The sequence below is a fragment of the Brachycentrus maculatus genome, unplaced genomic scaffold (genome assembly GCF_059751285.1).
Source record: "Brachycentrus maculatus isolate JH-2025_06_01 unplaced genomic scaffold, ASM5975128v1 h1tg000305l, whole genome shotgun sequence".
NCBI lineage: Eukaryota > Metazoa > Arthropoda > Insecta > Trichoptera > Brachycentridae > Brachycentrus > Brachycentrus maculatus.
The window spans coordinates 427,877-449,965 of NW_028281055.1; the positions used below are offsets into that span (position 1 = coordinate 427,877).

Sequence of the window (22,089 nt, forward strand, 5' to 3'; positions counted from 1 at the left end):
TTAAATTTTTTGACTGTATTCATTTTTTAAAAATTTCAAATGCTGGATTTGATGTTAAAATATAAATTAATATCGTCTTTAATTGAAGCATATGAGCGGCTTTCCGAAATAAAGTAATGTTGTTATAAATAATGGGTAGAATGGTGAATGTTACACTTTATGTTAGGTGATCACTTAAATCAGAAAATGATAGGTCGTAAGTCCATTCAAACACCTAACCACCCATATTCCCAGAAAAAAAAATGTTGAGATATCAATAAAAATACTGATATTTAACGTAATTTTAAAAGATATTTTTTTTACGATACGATTACAAAATATGTAGATATTCGTCTTCTTTTTCTGTTTCTATCCATACCCTGTAGTGGACAGGGCACTGTCCTATATTAAAGTGTTGTCTTGATCGTTTAATATTAACCAGTTCTGGGTAATGTTAAATAAATATCATAGCGAAAATCATATATATTTATTTTTACCTACCTGAGAACTGAACTCAGGATTTCCAGAATCGTCAAGCATTTGAAATACTTGATACAGCCAAGTTTTCCTTTGTCTTCTTCTGTTTAATAATCAACCATATTCGTCTTATTAATTTTATATAATACTAATTTAAATAAATAAATTGGGATTTAAACTTTGTAAAATTAAATAACTTAGTTTTAACCACTTTTTTATTAATACAATTTAACCTACCGGTTTCGGTTTAGGTAAATTGTATTAATAAAAAAGTGGTTAAAACTCAGTTATTTAATTTAATAAAGTTTATAAAATGTGCCACAAAGTATCTGCGAAAAACACTCAAGAAATTGGGCTTTTGGTATTTTTCTAAGATAATGGAAGGCGTGAAGATATAAAATTGAGAAAATGGTGGAAATTATACACATGATATGTAGATTGTATCGACAAAGGGCAAAATATTTTGTCTAAGACTTAATACAATATAAGAAAATGAGTGTGAGTTCACTATCCTATCCTAGTACGTAAATTTAACAAAGGTGGATCCAGTTTCTGAGAAATGGCGAACGTGTAGTTTATGGCGTAGTTTAAATCTTAAAGTAACGAAGGTACACTCTTTAAAATTATTTTTGGACCCCAAGTAAACGGTTTTTCAAGCTTAAAAGTCCGTCATTTTGAAATGAAACATTTCATTTATTAATTCAGCTGTCACTTTGTGACTGCGAAAATCTTTTTTTTTTATTATTTGAAGAAATAAAATTACTTTGTTTTTTGATCCACTTACTTTTTTTTTTATTAAAAACCAACTAAAATAGTTTCGGCAATAACCAATTGCCCTCTTCAGGGCTTGTTTTATAACTAAGTTAAAATAAAATAAAATGTTATTTTATTTATCCAAATAATATATAACAATGATCCACAAAGTTAATGCTTTTAATATTAAAAATATTTATTTTTAGTTTAAATTCAACTTGAATAAATACCACAATTTAACATACAACAATTAACGGAACATTTGGTCATTACCTTCATATAAATATTCGTAATTTTTAACCGTATTTGCTTCATTTATCAGTTTGTAGTAAAATAGTCTTATTTATTAACTAAAGCTTAAATTTTAAAAAGAAACATCTTTCATTTATATACGAAAGAAGACATGAAGAAATTGTCCAAAATCATCACTTAAGCTAGCCAAATGCCAGGTCATAAGCTCTGCTCAGACTTCTATCTTCTTTCATTTATAAACTATGGACGTTTCATCTCAAGTAAAGACACATATAATATTGATATTACATACGTAGGTTGAATAATCCAGTGTCTGGCGAGCTTCTTCGAAACTCTTAAAGAGACTTTAAGAGAGGATATCTCTAAAAGAATTTATGTAAAATTTACCTCTTTCTTTTTACCCAAACTACTTTTACTTAACTTGGACTTGCTTAACTTTATCTAACTTGACGTTACTTCACATTACTAATTCTAAGTAGGTACTAACTCTTAAAGAGACTGTAAGAGAGGATAACTCTAAAAGAGTTGATTAAAAATTCACCTCTTTGATTTGTGTTTTTTTTTATCTCAAGTGGAGACATATATAATATTGATATTACATTCGTCGGTTAAATAATCCAGTGTCTGATTTAATAAATTGTTTTCAAAGATAACAAAGAATTTAATGTATTACAAAATATGTAGGCAAATGACTAAAAGCTCAAATGCAGTTAGAGTGCATATGTTTCTCACGTCACGATTTTACGGATGTATTCGTAACTGTCAAAGAACAATATGTAATCAACATAATGTAATTTATGAATGTTTATACCATTTTGTACAGTATAATGCTCACATAATCTGGATACTGCATGAAGATTGCATTCTAGAAACAAAAGTGTGATGCGTTTTATGGTTACAATATTCTGTTAAAAATATAAGACTCTCAAATTGAGAATTATTGAGAATGGCCTGCCTAGTAAGCTTTAAGAATAGGTGGGTTTGACTTTGTGAGGAATGAAGAGATAAGGCGTAGGAAGCAGCAAATCTTGGTCACAACTGTCGTCAAGAAAAGGCGATTCAATAGGGAGCGGATATGGTTTAATAATAATATATATAATTAACTGGTCAAATTATAAGCTGCATATTTTTTTATAATCATATTTTCAAGCGTTTTCCCAGTGTGTAAAATAATCCAGATAGGATCTTACATACATCTTAATAAAAGTTATCTTAAACCAACCATAGATGGCTAACGTGAACTCAAACACAATATATGCATGATATGTTATACATATGTATGTATGAGTATAATAATCGATATATAATCGATATATGTATTATATATTTTACATATGTATGTATGAGTTCCAATAAATTGAAAAGTGTGACTGTCAATCATGGGTAGAATGGTGAATGTTGCACTTCTAAAAAGTGATCACTCGAATAACGTAATCTAACCTAACCCAACGACTTTAGGGATCTTGTCGATAAATTAAATCAGACATTGAAATTCCAATGTCACAGTTAAGCACTTCTTGATGCCATTCATTCTACAATTATTTAGAAGTAATAAAATATTTCATATATTGCTAAGTGATTTCAGGTACCGATTCTGTTAGTTAATTACCTTAGTTAAATTGTGAAACAAAGAAATCGATTGACGTTTCATTCTTCGATTTCGTATTACATTTCTCTTCGGTTTGACCTCAAGCAATTAGTTGCAAAATTATTTATATATTTTCCTATTCGCATCTTCTCAATATTGAAATAGTAGAAGAAAAAATATACTTTAATTTATTCACAAGTTTTGTTACTATTTGACCTAATAAAGAAGACATATCGCTCACTCCTTTCAAGAACGTCACAAATCAAAAATCGTCAATTTTCAGTTGTGCATGTTGTGAAAATTTACTATATCCCAGCAAAAGAGTCATATTTTTAACTTGACATTTACCTGCTACAGGGCAGAAAGTGTTATTTTTCCATTTTGAAGAAAAGGTATTGTTTAATTATTTTTTTAAATGTACTAAATATTTTCAAATGGAGAAAAAACCTAAAAAGATCTGTTGCACAGTAAGAAGTTTAATAAGTGGCTTGATATTTATTTTTAATACATTGTGTTTTATTTTAAGTTTAAAAACGTTCTCCTGAAAAATCAAGTATTTTGTTTTATGACGTTCTTGAAAGGAGTGAGCGATATATGTTTTTTTTGGAACATATGACGAATATCGTTATGTATATACATAAAAGAAAATAAATAAATAAATGAATAAATGAGTAAAATATCAGTTAAATTTTTTTAAATCTCAACAAAGATACTAAAGTGTCCCTGCTGAATAAAAGCTTTCTCGATCCTGCATAGATGGCTCTTGAGAACTCATATGTACCGTGTCATGAGATAAATAATATATTTAGGTGTTCCAAAAAAGTGAGTCGTGTGCTTGTCGATCATGGGTAGAATGAATGAATGGTGGAGATTGCACGTGTATTGAGTAATCATATAACCAGCCTATGATAGATCATAAACGTTGTAAATACCTAGACTTCTATATTATTTTTCATCTGTGCTGAGATGACAAAAAATGTTAGAAATAACTCCTAAGCGGAGAAAACCCAGATTTGTGAATAAGTATTTGGACACACTCAAAATGTTGTGTAAATATCAGTTTGCTATTGGTATTTGACACAAAGGTATAGAGCACAGATTCCCAATTTTTTTCGGTTTGGCACCTCTTGACCTCTAGTGACGTCTTAAAGGCTTCTAGAGCATCCACAAGAGTACACATCGAGACGATAATTTCCAAGGGAAATTATCTCCCACTTTGAGGATGACTGGAGCTAGAGCGATGGTAATTTACTGGATAATTTGACAATTTAAACTGAATAAAGAAAAACACATGGGTGAAGGCCTGCCTATTTATTTTTTGTATGGGGTTCTCGATTCTAGGTCAAATATTAACAGGATTTATGAATGCGGAGAGAAAACGAGAGAATTTAAACACTCACTCGTCATACATATGTTGTTCAAATTTGAAATGAACACGAAAAACTGCAATTAACACAAATCTTTGACCAAAATACAATGCGGTGTTTTTAACTGTGCATTATTGGTTTATACCTGAGATACAACATTTTGAGTGTGTCCAAATACTTGTTCACAAAATCTGGATTATCTCCAAATACAGGAGTTATTTTCATATTATTTTTTGAAATCTCATCAAAGATGAAGAAGAATATGGAAGTCTGGGCATTTACGGGGCTGACGACCGTCATAGGCTGGTTTAAGTGATCACTTTACACACGTGTAACATTCACCAATTCTACCCATTATTGACAACCACACTACTCAAATTCTTGAAAGTTCTATATATATGAACCAATTTAGAAACCTTGTTCTTGAATCACTAGAACTTTACTAGAGACATCTTTCGCTTTTTCCACATTAATGCATTTATGAAAACATGCCACATTAATGCATTAATGAAAACATTTTTCGCTTCTTCCACATTAATGCATCTCTCCATACATACCCACCGATTATTCCGACTTCTGACTTTCAAGTCATTGAACCTGATTATGCCAAGTTTTCCTAAGTCTTTCTCTGCTCCTTTTTAAAACAAATTTCTTACCGTTCTTTCCTCACTCATCAGTTTCACAAGCCCGAACCATTTCAACACACCTTTCCTAATTTTATCTATAGTGCTTATCTCAGCCTTGCATTTTTTCCGTATTTCACCATTCGAACATCTATCATACATCGTTTTGTCTCACATTCGTCACAGAGATTGCATTTCAACAAAATTCAGTCTGCTATCATTCTTTATTATCACATCTTCTATTGATAAATCTGATCACGCCAAGTTTTTCTCTGTCTTCCTCTGCTCCTTTTTCCAACTAAATTGGCCTCATAAATTTGTTTTACCATTATTTTCTCACTTCACACACACACGCACTTCACATTCATTCCACACATCCAAAACCATCTTAAAAAAAAACCTTCCCTAAACCCTTTCCGGTCCCCAAAAATTAAAAATAAAAATCTACGTAGACAGTTACATTCCAATTGGAGAAAAACCTTTGTCCTCTGCTCCAAATACCGTTGTAATAGATTCGAGTGACAAAAATGTAAGCTTGGAATTGAAATAAATAATACTAATGATGAAAAAAATGTAGAATAACATCCAACATGGGACCTAATAGGAAAAAATCGATGTCGAATGAGATTCGACATTGGACCAGTAAGGGTTAAAAATTATAAGGGTATTTTATCATGGTATGAAGGTTGTTTTAAAAGTATTTTGGGTTGTTATTTTAATGCCTTAGATAAGCAGAAGAAGACCGAAGAAAAATTGACATGATTGAGTTTTTCAAATACTTGGGTGTGGTCAGGACAGGAGTTGGAATAATCGGTGTGTATGTATGAGAAAATGTATGTATATGGAAGACGCGAAGATTGCGATTGGTGTGATGTTCTTTTCTCTCTGCCTACCCCTGGGGGAAAGTGGCGTGATGGTTAGTTAGTTGGTTAAATAGTTTTTAAAGTGTCTAGTTGAGATATCAAAGTAATCGTTAAAAAAGAAAGAGCTTATTTTTTTGATAAAGGAAAAAAGTGTATAAATGAGTATATGTACGTACGCACGCATGTACTAGTGTATTTTATAGCCAAATTTATGAATATTTATAGCTGCTTTGTCCCACATTATGGTGTTCTCAATAGCTCTAATCATCTCAGCCTCCTTAGTTAGGTTTGCTGCAGTTAGTTTTGTCGCCATATTAAATGGGACCTTTCATCTGCTTTGTGTTAATACGTCGCTAGAGAATGGCATCTGTTCTGCAGAGAGCTCTGCCAGGGGTCTTCAATTCTAGTCAATATGCACTAAATTTATTTATGATAAAAAAAATATTTAAATAATCTCATTATACACTTATTTCGTAAGACTAAATTTTTAAAAATAAACTGCAAAAATTCGAACAAAAGTATTTTGTTATAAGAAAACTTAAAAAAAATAGATCCGATATTTCAAACAGCTACGTGTTTCAAAATTGGTTCATATATATACATAGAACTTCCAAGAATTCGAGTAGTGTGGTTGTCAATGATGAGTAGAATTGGTGAATGTTGCACTTGTGTAAGTGATCACTTAAACCAGCCTATGACGGTCGTCAGCCCCGTAAATGCCCAGACTTCCATATTTTTCTTCATCTTTGATGAGATGTAAAAAAAAAACAAATAATGTTTGCAAAGAAAGAGTGGTGTGGCGTTTTATTCTCTCTGCTTACCACTGCGGAGAAGCGGCGTGATGGTTAGTAAGTTAGTTATTTAGATAGAAATTACTTTAGTTTGTGTTTGGGCATAACCTAACCTATTTTTTTTTTTTTTGGAATCTGAGCCCACCATCCACCCGCAGCAGTTATAGAGTCCTGAGGGACTCTCTGTCAGCTGCACATAGAGGAAAATCTTCAAAATATTTCTGAAGAAATAAATAATGCTCTATTCAATTAATGAGGGGGGAGGAGGATGTACGGACAGAGGCCGACACTTCGTCCCCACCCCTCGGGATCCCCTCATTACCTCTTTTACTTTGAATAAAATAAAAACAACAAGAAAACAACAAAAAAAAATAATATAAATAACAATGTTTCCAAAAATCAAAAACAAAATACAATTTATGACGAACACAAACAATGACTTAAAGACTAAAGTAATAGAGAACTAGTAACTAATATTAAAAAAAAAACACTGTTATTTACATTAAGAGAAGAAAAAAACAACAAAAATTAAAAAGGACTTCCTGGGTGATCAAAGGCAGAGGAACTCATCTAACCTAACCTAATATGTTATGATGACTGTTTAAAAAAATAATAATACAGGGAAGTGTCGTTTTGCGCCGGTTCAATTAGCGCCTATTCATAATTACGCCGGTTGGTGGCGGCCGTTGGATTCCCCGGTCCGCCTGACACCAGTGAGATTCACCGGTTCGTCGCGTCGTATTAGCGTCACAGCTTATATTATGATCTTCTAGAAAGGAAGCTAAATCATTAATTATATCAAGATATTATTTATTTCGTAAACGAATTTAAACTTTATTTGTTAAATATATTTACAATTTCTTCTATAAAAAGACTGTGTAATTAATAAACAAGGTAATTTTTTTCTTTAAATTTTGACACGGAATCTATGATTATATCGTCACAATGAGCAAATGCTGAGAAGTTCTTGATAGGCCTGATTTAATTTAAACATCTTTTTTTGGTAAGAAGAAACAAAAATCCACTTAATGGTTTATAATCCTTGTACATTATAAAAAAGATAGTTAAAAATGCAATTACCATAAAAAAATTATATCGTCCATTATAATTGGGAACGGAACCCCGGCGTAAAACGAGGTTAGACTCGTATAAATAAAAACGCTTACGATTAAAAATATATAAGTGTTGTATTAAAGTGTTAAATAATACGTAATAAAATGATAAATATTTTTATTGTTCGTGTTCGGGCCGCGCGTTGGTAAGGCAGGCATAGCGTCCCCTCTCACGCGGACCCTCGTTGATAAAAGTACTCGCGTTTGGGAGGCAATGCTCATTCCAGCTAAAGCCTTTCTTTCGGCATCTTGCACATCCGGTCAGCGCAGTGCATACTATATTCAGTTACAGCTTTCAGGCGGCGCATCCGCTCAGTGGGTGAATTCATTACAGCGACCTGTGACATTACAGTGATCTTGGAACGGTGAAATCAGTGCTAGGGGGAGATTCAGTGGATTTTTTTACTGAGATATCTACCTAGGTAAGCTATATTTAAAAAAAATCAATTGCTACAATTCAGCACATCTAATATATATTTTTTATGTAGAATATTTTTTTCATTATTTTTTATAAATACCATATACAATATGTATGTAATCAGAGTGGTAAAAAAATAATTTTTCTTTGTTAACATACTTGATTTAACTTTTTTTTATAAATAAAAAAATATGATTAGAGGCTGTGAATATTATGTATGAACGAATAAAAAAAGTCTCCTTTTAAATTATATCCATTGATTGAATTTAGGAGTAAATTATTGGCATGATCAAGTATTTCATATACTTGAATGTGGTCAGGTCATGGGTTGAAATAATCGGTGGGAATGTATGAAGAGATGCATGAGTGTGGAAAAGGCGAAGATTGTTTCCAAGGACAGATTGGTGTGGCAATCTTTTCTCTCTGCCTACCCCTGTGTGAAAATGGCGTTGTATATATTTTTTTAATTTTAGTTTTTTTCATGTCAATATTTTTTTTCGCATTTACGGATTTTTAGAGACTTTTTATTTTTTTCATATTGCGGTTCCATATGCCCTATATTAACATAAAACTTAATTAAACTCCAATACGTTTATCATTTTTTTCATAAATTAAATGGATAAATCCTTAATTTTGTGCGGTGTAGTATTTTATTTATTATGAAATTGAAAATATTAAACTTATAAATAACTAATTAAAGAAAAATTTGAAAGGAAAATAATTCGATATTTTACGTGAAATTTCCAAAATAATTCATAATTAAAATAAAAACATTTTCTATTACAGTAACTGACTTTTTATATAAAATTACACCAATAATCGATAGTTAAAATAAAACTCTTTTTAAGACCACATTTAAGTCAAAAGTGATATTATACAAGTATTTTATTTTAAATATTTATAATTTCTTTTGCTTTCATTGATTAATCAATGAATTTATTGATTTCATCCGATTTGATGTAATTTTCATTGTCAATACAACCATCAATCACTGGTGAGTAAGGCTGTTGGCATCTAATTTGAATATCTCGAATGTGTATGTTCATACATGATTTTGTATGTGAGTAAAATATCGGCATAAAATTTACATATTAATGTGTAAATTGTGTCTGTTAATGTAAATTACTTAACGAGAGATGAATAAAAAATAATTCACAAAATTAATAAAAATTGGAAGTACGGTTTTTATTAATATTTTTCTAAAATTTTAAGTTGACTAGAGATATCACTAAATATACTAAATAGTTATATGTTTTCCGATGCAATTAATATAATTATCAAACTACTTTTACGACGTATTAAGCAATGTTTAGTGCATCGAAACACGTGTCAAAATGTAATTAATATTAGCGGTATTTACCAAATTACTCAACCGCAAAGTGGTAATTAAGAGAATTTATTATTATTGGTATTCAAATATTCAGAAAACTTTAAATATTAAAAAAAAAGAAAACTAGAAAAAAAAATTAAATCAAGGTTTTTCCATAAAATTGGTCGCCTTTTAAATCAAATTAGACGTTTTCCAAAACAAATGTAACTAATATTCTTTTTAATAGAAAATTTATTTAAAAAAATATTAATTATTGCATTAGTACTACTTATACCGTCAGTATGAATACCTGCCCACATGTTTAGACTAGCAAGTGCGTTGGTCGTCAAGTTGGTAAGCCTGCGCGGCGCACTGCCATAGTCTGTGCGCGCGATGTGTACTCAAGTTTTCAGACAAGATTTTCGATACTGCTTTGAATATGTTTTCAAATATTCAAACTTTTTTTATAAAATACGATAAAATGATATTTTTGTTTGTTAAACATTTAATTTAATTTTTAAAACACTAAATTTGCTTTGTAAGATGTCCAATTTGATGTGAAAAACCTGTAATCAGCATAAAAAAGAAAATAATGAAAAATAAACATCAGATCAATCAAAGGGTAGGTTTGTACGCCACACCACACTTTGTATTTATAAATATTCCTTCACCTCTTCCACATTTATGGAATCCAGATACATCCTGATTATGCCGACTCCTGACCTCTCCATTTTCATGCATATTTTATACTTATCATATCAAGTTTACCTTTATTTAAATATCTCAAAATGTATTGCATATAAATATGAATGTAATAAAAATTTAAATGGTTTTTTATGTATCAGTTTAAATATATTACCATAAGACTGATATACGTATGTAAAGGAGAAGGATGCAATATTTGTGACGATATTTAAAAAAATGGAAATTTTTATGTCGTCTTTGATACTTGAATAAAATCCCGTTTTTTTCGACATCTGGATACTACTACAGTTCTACTATGGTGAATTTGTAATTAAATATAAATTATTTAATTTACTGATTAAAACAGGTTTCTTCTTAAAAATTGATATTTTTTTCAACAATTATAATTATGAAATGAAAGTGACTTTCATGAGCTTTAAGAATTTTATAAGTAAGCATTTACTTATATTCGATAATACTATGTATTTTATATATATATATATATATATATATATATATATATATATATATATATATATATATATATATATATATATATATATATATATATATATATATATATATATATATATATATATATATATATATATATGTACACTTGTGATAAGGAAACATATTTTAACACTTGTTTTTCCACAATGACAGCGCCCTCCATTGAACGTATCAAGAATACAGGCATTATGAAATATTGGTCAAAGTAGACACTGAGATTTTTGACGCAGCAGACACCTGTATTTTAAATGTTTTTCGTTGTGTCGAAGATTTTTAATATATTCATTGCTTCACAAACACGGTAAACCAAACAAATTAGGAATGTGTGGTTTATATTTCCTTTCTTTTCCACTAAGCCAGATTCAGACACAGCAACGCATGGTCAGGAACAACTGAGTTACAAAGATTTTTTTAGCCAATAGTTACATATTTTTTATCCATAAAATTGAATGTAGCTTAATCATATTTTTAGAACATAATTTTTATCAGCATCCTTTTCATTTGAAATAAAATGAAGTATTTTACTACAAAAAATATTTTATACTCCTACACAATATTTTTCCATAATACTATAAATGAAATGTAATGAAAATTTCATTTAAAAAATCCCATAATATAACGCAGTAAAACATAATTTTATAGAACCACTCACTCAAGTACGACAGAATATATAAAAATGATGATCTTAATGACAAAATTGGTATCCCATTTTATTTAATACTTTGCAATATGTGATAGTATCATGCTATATCCAGAAAAAATATGTATCTACGTTTAGTGTAGTGTTTGTTTTTTATATTCGTCCACCATCCTTAGGGTCTTGACCCAAGATAATAAAAATAACTCCCTTAAAATGCCACTCTGGGATGGCAAATGAAGCGAAAACTTGAATATTTTAAAACACGATCGAAAAAACATTACTATATGCAAATTTAGTATCTTATTGAGTACTAAATGAAGTTTACAGAGAACAAAAAAGAAAAAGAAAAGAAATTTAAAACATAATTCGAAGGAAAACATTTTTAATTTCTGTTTAACTTGGTAAATACCACTATTTTGACTAAAAATCTGTTGTGATACGTGTTTCGATGTATTCCGCATCATTTTTAAACACTGTATTTGACGGTGTTACAAATGGTGTTTGAAAATGATACACGGTCATACCATAGATTTTAACAAATGGTGGTATTTACTAAGTAAAACTCTAATTAAAAGTGGATAGATATTATATCAAAGTGTTTTCCGCATCAATTAAAGAAAAATGGAAGAAAAACAGCCGACCAGCTTCTGAATTATTTTGTTTTTCTTATCTTCATCTGCACCCAATGGTGCATAGGACAGTGCATAAAATTGATGCAATATTAATTTGATCTATAATTATATGAAGGCAATTGGATCTGTTCAAGTGTAATAATATTAGAGTGAAAATAAAACCTTAAGTATACATATTTATCGTGCACCCCCTGGATAAATGAACTAAGGACCTCCAGCATGTTAGCCAGTCGCACTGACTACTAGACTGCGCTAGCGAAGGCTAGTAATTAATTATAATTATTGCATTTTGAAGAGATTTATAAAAATAAATTAAAAGTCCAAGGAAAGTAAGAATATAAAATGTAATTTTTTAAAACAAAGGATAAATATTTTATGCACATTAAAATAATTTTGTTTTAAATGTCCTTTTCACCACGTGTTTTATAGTTAATTTGTTTTATGGCCAGTGCAATAAATACTGAGTTTCATAAAATACTAAATTTGCATATTTTGAATGCAATGAATGCAAAATTAATTGAATGCGTTTTAATTTGTACTTGAATATAATTTGTACTTGAATATAATTAATAAACTGCAGTATCGGCGTCGTTCTTGCTCTTCCGCAACACCTCTTTTGAAGTGAAACTTCTTAGGCGGCGATTCGATAATTGATAATTGGTCGAGAATTCAGAGTGAAATTTCAAGGATGCGTCACGTTTATAAGGCACATTTCGTTACCTGAGAGAGAAAAAAAACATGACGTAGAGAGAAGGAGAAAGAAGGCTATACATTCCAACGCCACGGATATTGAGCGAAAGAGAGCAACGTATACATGACGATACAAAGCGATAGAAATAGACAGTATCGCGCATGTGCGCGTTGTTGATGTAAACGTTAGGCGCTATATATAAACAGCGGAGGCACAACGCGTTTTGCAAGTTATACTTATTTATCATTGTGTCTTACGAATCACCAACATAATCCAAAACTACAATAGATGCATTTTTTTCGTTATCTCGATATGGATAATTATATCTCATATTTTAGTTATCACAAACCGTTCATATTAGTAGATACTTCCTATTGAAACGCCAATCAATAACAGTGTAAATATTGAATAAACAGAATTTTTTTAATGTAAATTTTGTATTGTTATATTTCTTTCCAGATTCTCTTTCACACAAAATTTATCTTATTCTGTATTTTTGATCAAGTTTCACTTTTATCACGTGTACGATGCTCTGGACGCGTAATATTTACATTAGTTTACATATATCGTGCATAGAGAACCGCATTAGATTGATACATGGTAAAACTGATGGTAAATTGATGGGAACAGGCTTATATGTAAATTTTTAGTACGTAATTTGTAAGTAATAAATTATAAATTTATTGAACCATGAATTTCGAATATTTTTAAATGAGATATTTCTACAGAAATATAGATAAGAAATATACTTTTCGGTAGAAATATGAATAATTTAATCAAATATTTTTACTGGCTAAAATTGAGGCGGTAAAATAATCGAAAAATATTTTATGAGGTTCATAAGAAGCGAATAATTTAAAATATATGCGGATGTTATGAAAGGCATATCATGGAAAAATATTGTTATGTTAATATCTTCGGAATTATTGGCTGATATGCATGAGCCAGTGGCGAGCATCAATATAATTATAAGGGTAGTCAGTAGAGGTAGGTAGTAAGGTAAGCTGGTACCACTTAGTAAGGTACTGGTTGCGTTTTTATATCTCACGCGGGCAAGTTAGGATAGGCATTGCTTTTCTGCCCGTATGAAAGGTACGCCCCTGGTATGAGAAGATCCATGAATTGGCGGAAGTGGTGAAGATTGTTTGCAAAGACAAATTCGTGTGGCGTTCTATTCTCTCTGTCTACCCCTACGGGAAAGTGGCGTGATGGTAAATATAATTATAAGAGTAGGCAGTTGAGCTAGGTAGTAAGGTAAGCTGGTACTACTTAGTAAGGTACTGGTTGCGTTTTTATATCTCACGCGGGCAAGTTAGGATAGGCATTGCTTTTCTGCCCGTATGAAAGGTACGCCCCTGGTATGAGAAGATCCATGAATTGGCGGAAGTGGTGAAGATTGTTTGCAAAGACAAATTCGTGTGGCGTTCTATTCTCTCTGTCTACCCCTACGGGAAAGTGGCGTGATGGTCATATACATGTAATTACTTTAAATGTTGTAGATAATTATACTGTTGGTCCTAAAATGAGTCGATATTTGCAATCCGACTCAACTTTTTTACATCGCATGACTCCATGAAGGTTAAAACTTCAATATCAGCTGCCAAGCTTTATTTCTGTGACAAAACATACAATTATTTTTTTAAATAATTAAAACAAACGTGTTGTTCGATGGAATTCACTTAAAATCGTTAAGTTTACGTATTCGTATGTGAAGATAATTCGCCATTTTTGTCGAGGCGATTGTATTGACGGAATCTCAAGTTTGGCCGTAACACCAATAATTTTGTATTTTGACCTTCCATGTCTTTAGTTTACTCATCAAGTCACTTCAATTAAGGAGAGTCGAATGCCGATATGAAATTTTATTTTTTCAGTAGCTTGGCTTTATTTATACATCCTCGTATATGTATAAATGAAGCATTACTAATGAAACTTTTGAAACGAATATTTTTAAGAGAAAACTATATCAAGATCTTATAAATGAAACTTTTGAAACGAATATTTCAAAGAGAAAACTGTTTCAAGATTTTATTAATGAAACTTTTGAAACTAATATTTTTAAGAGAAAACTTTATCAAGTTTTATAAATGAAACTTTTGAAACGAATATTTTAAAAATAAAACCATATCAAGATTTTTTCCTTGATATCTTAAGATAGCCAATATGGAATAATGGACATTTACAAGATCCAAGACTTCTCATTCTCTGGTTTAAGTGATCACTTTATAAACTGTTCTACATTCATCATTCTACCCATGATGGACAACCACATTACTCGAATTTTATTTATGATACAATTGAAAAGTTCTAACCACATGTTATTTATAACGAACGAACGAATTTAATTTACTGTGAATCAGTGAATCGATGGATCTTTGTATGAATCAGCTAGTCACTAAACGGGTCAGAGATGGTGAACGAAATCTACGAAAAATGGGATCTGGCGACTCAATCAAGTCAATTTACGAAACGAACGACCCAAACCTTATTTAAATTCAATTCATTTAAAAAATGCAATAATGGCAAGTATTTTGTAGATGCATTGAAGGCCATATAATTAAATTATAATAATATAATATTATACTATCAAATGCAATTCATACTGTTGAAGAATGCATATTTATAATATATACAATGTACTTTAATTTTAGTTATGCAATTGCAGTGCAAAAAGTATACGAAGGCAAATACGCTTGAACTCTATTGCCCAATACTGCATTTGTTGAATTAGTAGGTTATATGCATATATGACAATAGTGTCATGAGGTTTAATATGCCACTGTGGCCATAAAATATTGTAAGTTTAACGACTTCAGCATTAAATATATTACCATAGTAATGGAGGTTAAAAATAAAACATAAAATGAAGAATTTCATAAGATTTTGCGTTATCAAAACACAGTCATTGAACAATATTTTTATGGTAGAAATTTGTAAAAATGTTAAAATATATACATAAATAATATAATTAAAATGTGACTTTGTTTCAAATCACTATAAATAAAGTAACATTTTAATTATAAACTCACAAAGTTAGTGCTTCAAATATAAATTATAAATATATACATATTTTGATTTTTTAGGTTGGTGAAAGTTTTGTAGAATCTCGCTTAAAATTAGATTTACCTACCTTACTCGTTTATGGTATTTTTTAAAACATGTTTATGAGGCGAATGGTGTTGGTAATAGAAACAGAGCAAGACAGAGAAAAACTTGGCATGATCAAGTATTTGAAATACTTGAAAGTGGTCAGGTCAGGAATATATATTACAAACGTATCAGGAGATGCATGAATGTGGAAGGAGCGAATATTATTGGCAAAGACAGTTTGGTGTGGCGTTCTATTCTCTCTGACTATACGTCAGCAGTTTTTTTTAGCTAAAAATGAGAACAAATAAAATCTAAAAATGACTTAATTAAATTAATGATAAAACTAGTTATTTAATTATGTTTGAGTGTTATTAGTACCTATATAATTAATAGTGTTTAAACTATGCTTGCTTAATTTACCCACGTTTCAGGAAAGCCGATTCAAGGTTTTTTAACGTTTGCCAATATTAGTTTAAATTAAAGATTTCCTTACATCATCATTTTCTAACGAGATAGCTTTTTAAGTATGTAGTGGTTAGTACTTGCTGAAAATATAAAAATAAAGTTATATGTTTTATTTCCTATTGCGTTTAAAAAAAAAAAACTCAGCAAAGCCTGGTTATGCTATATAAAAGGGTTTTATTTTGTGTAAAATCATTAAAAATTTGGTGTAAAAGCTAATAAATCAATATATATTTTTTTAATGTTTCTCATTTTTTTTTGTAAATTATCTCATCAAAAACAACGTTTATCAAACGCTGTATTAATTAATTAATTAATTAATTAATTAAACCCTTGTAGAAATAAATACATATATCGCTCACTCCTTTCAACAACGTCATATATAAAAAAAACTTGATTTTTCATTAGATCGTTTTTAAAGTTTAAAAATGTAATAAAATGTATTCAAAATAAATATCAAGCCACTTATTGAACTTTTTACTGTGCAACAGATCTTTTTAGGTAAAACCTGAATGTTTTTTTCCATTTGAAAGAGATTTAGTATTTTTTTTTAAATAATTAAACAATACCCTTTCTTCATAATGCAAATATAACACTTTCCGCCCTATGCCAGGTAAATATTAAGTAAAAAAAATGCCGCTTTTGCTGGGATATAGTACATTTTCTGGGCATTCAAAAAACATAATAATAATAATAAAACCCTTATCTGCACCCCAATGGTGCATAGGGCACTGCTTCATATGAACGCAGTGTTATCTTGATCGTTTACACACGAAGGAAAGGTGATCAGCCCTCCGCTTCAGGTACCAGTCCAGGGTAATATTGAATAAATATTACCTTAATATACAGTGAAAAAATCACTCATATTTATTTTACCCCCCCTGAGAATCGAACCCGGGTCCTCCAGAACGGTAGCCGAGCGTGCTGACCATTACACTACGGAGGCGGACATGCACAACTGAAATTTGACGATTTTTGCTATATGACATTGTTGAAAGGAGTGAGCGACATGGTTAAAATAAAACATACATTAGTGCCAGTTCTCTTTTAAGGTTGCCCGATTTAAGGTTAGATGACAAAGTTATTCAATTTGAAGTGAGATGACGGAGGATGAAGGCATTGAGAGATGTCAATGGCTGCTAAGAAATGTAGAAGAGAACGTTCTGGACCGATTAACCTCTATTCACTACTCACACAACTGTCATTGAACGCCTTTCAACAGCTTGAAGTACTTTATTTTTAACATTTTAGAGACTCTTAGCTTCGTCGAGACTGTCAAACGACTATATTATTTCTAAAGCGGACAGTATAATTCCAGCTCAGTAAAAATATTTATCTGACGTTTAAAGAGGTTGTGCCCGGCCCCGCGATTCTATGGCTCAGTTTGGTAAAATGGAAAAGAAATAAAATATAAATCACGCTTTTCTAATACGTTAAATTTCACAATGGTTGTGAAACTATGAAAATATTTAAAATATATGAAACAGCAATGATATCGAATATATTGAAAATTCTAAGTAGCAGCAGCTGTCAAGAAGCAGGCTGTCTGCCAGGAATAATTTTTGGTATTGCATGTGTTTCTGTTACTTTAAAAAGATGGTGCTGCCATTGTGGTGAAAATATACCTGTTTTTCAAAAAAGCATTCATTACCCTCAAATTTGGAGCATAAATAAAAATGTTTAAAATTAGTGTAATATGGTTGTCAAGTGTGGGTAGAATGGTAAATGTTGCGTAGTATTTAAAGTGATCACTTAAACCAGCGAGTGATACATAGGTCGTAAGCCCTGTAAATGCCCAGACTTCGATAAAAATCTTGATTGTAAATAAGTGCGAAGTGGAACAAATCCAGAATTTATGAATAATAATGGAGACACGGCGTTTGAGATTTGCATACTTAAATATCAAACGTAACCCAAATCGTTATGTTTCCGATTGTGAATTTTTAAATGACAATAAGCAGAAATTTTGAAATATTTTTTTGAAATTTATCTTTATTGATATATTTTAAAAAAATCATGATTTGTACAAACTTTTCATCACAATTATATTTTAAAAAAATATTGCTAATATTTTGTTTTGTAATAATATTTTTTCGTACAAAATACCAATTTTTCTAAATCGGAATTATATAACTCAATTTGAATATCATCATATTAAATAAAAACCGGTATTGAAGAAATGATTAACATCGATATCTTCCGTAATATTTATATTAGCGTGTCCATCAATTCGTGAATACGTATGGACCAAAGTAAACACATGTAAGGTAGGTTGAATGAAGGAATTTAAATTTTGAGTGTGATGAGAAATCATTATATACACGCACTTATTATCACGGACCACTCTGCTGTTGTGAAATCGTCAGAAAATTGGATGTCGCCAACCATGATGTCCTTAACACACTTACGGATATCCCGATATTTTAATTAGGTACATTTATAATACCTGAAATCGTTAAAATATTTTTGAAAGATTTTTTTTCCCCCCCCTTGTCCTTAGCACACTTATCGATATCCCGATATTTTAATTGCTTACATTTCGCCCACTCCTTTCAAGTACGTCATAAATAAATAAACTTGATTTTTCAGGAGAACGTTTTTAAAGTTTAAAAATATAATACAATGTATTAAAAAATATATCAAGCCACTTATTGAACTTTTTACTATGCAACAGATCTTTTTAGGTAAAACCTGAAGGTTTTTTCTCCATTTGAAAAATATTTAGTATATTTCAAAAAATAGTTAAACAATACCTTTTCTTTAAAATACAAAAACAACCCTTTCTGCCCTGTAGCGGGTAAATATTAAATTAAAATATGCCGCTTTTTCTGGGATATAGTACATTTTCTGGGCATTCTGAAAGTATGCCCAACTTAAAATTGTCGATTTTTGATTTATGACGTTCTTGAAAGGAGTGAGCGATTTGTGGAGGTCCTCACCAAAATGTTACATTTCCATTATAAACGATTTTAAGTTATCAGGAATTCTAGCTTGTAAAATTGTTACGTTTTGGTGCGATTTAATGATTTCATATTGGTTTAACACAGGATCGGTCACGTTTTGTAGCAACTTTTATTGACATTTGGATAGAATACAGTAAACAGAACAGATTTTCAATTAAATGACTTTTTGTGCAAAATTGGAAATGTAACTTTTTGGCGAGGACCTCCACATTTATAAAAATACCTGAATTCGTTACCATGTTTTCGAATACATTTTTTGTCGCTATTTTTGTCCTTAATACACTTACGGATATCCCTATGGTAGAATTATTTATATTTATCATAAGTAAAATCCTTACGATATTTTCAAATAAGTTTTTTTACCACTCTCCTCGTCCTTAACACACTTACGGATATCCCGATATTTTAATTATTTACATTTATAATACCTGAAGTCATAATGATATTTTCAGAAATGCATTTTTTTACCACTCTCCTTGTTTTTAGCATACTTACGGATCTCCCGATATTTTAATTTTTTATTATATTTTAGTATCTGAAATCGTTACAATATGAAAAGGAAACAAAATTGTCAGTGTTCCCTAATAGAGAGGAAAGAAGAATAATTAATAATTTATTAATAATTCCTTTTTTATCCCTCCCTTTTGTCTCCCACTAGAACTTCCTAGAAGATATCAACAGAGCCTACTTACCAACCTGTAGTTTAAGGAAATAATTGCAAAAATGTGATGTTCATAGTAATATTTTTTTCCATTGGTGCAAGAATTTACTGTCTATAATATGTGACAACTTGCATACATAGCAGTTAATTGGGGCTTAATTGTATTTCCTCTTGCGTATGTATGTCCGCTTCCGTAATGCAGTAGTCGACAAGTTTGACTACCATACTGAAAGTCCGAGGTTCGATTTACAAAGGGATCAAAAACATGTATGCAATTTTTCACTCAAATATTTATTTAGTATTACCCTTGGGTGGTACCTGAAACGCAGAACTAATCACCTTTCTTTCATGTTTTCAACGATCAAGATCACACTGGTTACATATGTTGCAGTGCCTTGTACACCATTGGGTGCAGATAATTTATTTATTGGATTATTTATTAAGTAATCTTTTCACTAATTGATTCGGCAGACACGGTGTATGAAAATGATGCGGAATGCATCGTATTAATTTTTCTATACTTTAATTTATATCTTCTTCTTCTTCAAATCCTTATCCGCAGCCTAGTGGTGCATAGGGCACTGCATCATAAATGCAGTTTTATCTTGATCGTTAACACATGAAGGAAAGATCATCAGCCCTCCGCATCAGGTACTAGTCCAGGGTTGTATTGAATAAATATTGGAGTGAAAAAAATCACTTATATTTATTCGACCCCCCTGGGAACAGGGTCCGGGACCTCTAGAGTAAGGTAGCCGAGCGTGCTGACCATTGCACTAACCTCCTTCAATTTATAACTTAACTTCAATTTACATGATAAAATAAAACAAAAGGAATAAAGGTTGGAAGAAGAAAAATAAATTCTGTTTATTAATGTTGTATATTTGTTGTAATGATGAGATGATGAGACGTATGTAGGAACATATGCATATACGTTGGCAAACATTTAAGTTCAAGCATATAAAATTTTATGTACATATTTCATGAATATTGTGGTAGCATTTCAATTTCGAGGAGTTCTTGACTGATGCAATATTTGCAAATACAACAAAAAAGTTGTCACATATTTTGTAACATTGTCTAGTCGAATCGTTAAATAAACATAAAACGGTTATGCTAGAAATGACAGACGTGAAATGAAAGGTATGTTCTACAAATTTTTCCTTCAACCTTAGATTAGTCGTAAAATCATAATAAATTTTTAACACTAGACTCAATTTTGGGCCATAAATATTTGATTATTGAATAAACATGTTAAAATACAACATTTTAAAATGATTTATTCATCTGACACTGGATTATTCACCCTACGGATGGTATATTAATATTAAAGATATGTATCACGACTACAGATGAATATCTATCGTTTTTATACCAAAGACGATGGAGTCGTCAAATTGAAAAATAGAAATAAAATTCAATTAAAAAAACGAACAACGTATAATTTTAAAATCGATTATTTTATGAATTATTTTTTAAATCGAACACAGATTTTTGGAGTCTACAAAGTTATATTTTATTAACGAAAATTCGTTTGAAAATGCCATAACTAGGCGAAATAATTATCACAACATTATTTTTTATGTGTTTTTGTTAATAAAATACATCTTAGTAGACTCAAAAAAACTGTGTTTGATTTAAAAATTAATGCATAAATTAAAATGGAGTTCTACAAATTAAACGCCTAATCAATAAATAAATCGATTGGCAATTTATTACATTTCCCATACATTTTTAATTTTTCCTTATTGAACTAATTTTTAACCTTTGGAAACACGATCCATTATTAAAATTTAGAATATTTTTTTAATACACATATTTGTTCAGTGCCTGTACTAAAATAACTCAGGTTAAGATTTGTTTTTTCATTAATTGATTTGGCAGAAAGCATCGAAACACTTGTCGAAATAGTTTTCAAGAAAAATTAGTATTTACCGAGTAAAATTTAAATTAAAATCGCTTTGTTAAGTAAATAATCTTAAAATAAATATACAACTTATGGCGCTCCAATCAGATCACTCCAAAGACAACTATATTTCCAACTCAAGCCTGTATTTACTTAAGCATAACGATTTTAATCTTGCTTGGGTCAACGATATTTTGCCGGGAATGGGTCATTATGCTAATGGTCTTAATTTCTACCATTATAAATATTTTAATACATTTACGTCATATGAAAAACCAAGAATTAAAATAATAATAATAATTGAAATTAATATTA

General features: G+C 30.3%; 1 protein-coding gene across 1 annotated transcript in view; it reads left to right on the forward strand.

The window, feature by feature from the left end:
- Positions 1 to 8,021: 8,021 nt before the first annotated feature.
- The window catches only part of LOC148304768 (acyl-CoA Delta-9 desaturase-like), a 47,692-nt gene continuing 33,624 nt past the window's right edge, over positions 8,022 to 22,089 (forward strand). Inside the window, exon 1 of the mRNA XM_088267778.1 lies at positions 8,022 to 8,227. The gene's annotated coding sequence lies outside the window, so the exon portion shown is untranslated. The remainder of the gene's footprint in view (positions 8,228 to 22,089) is intronic.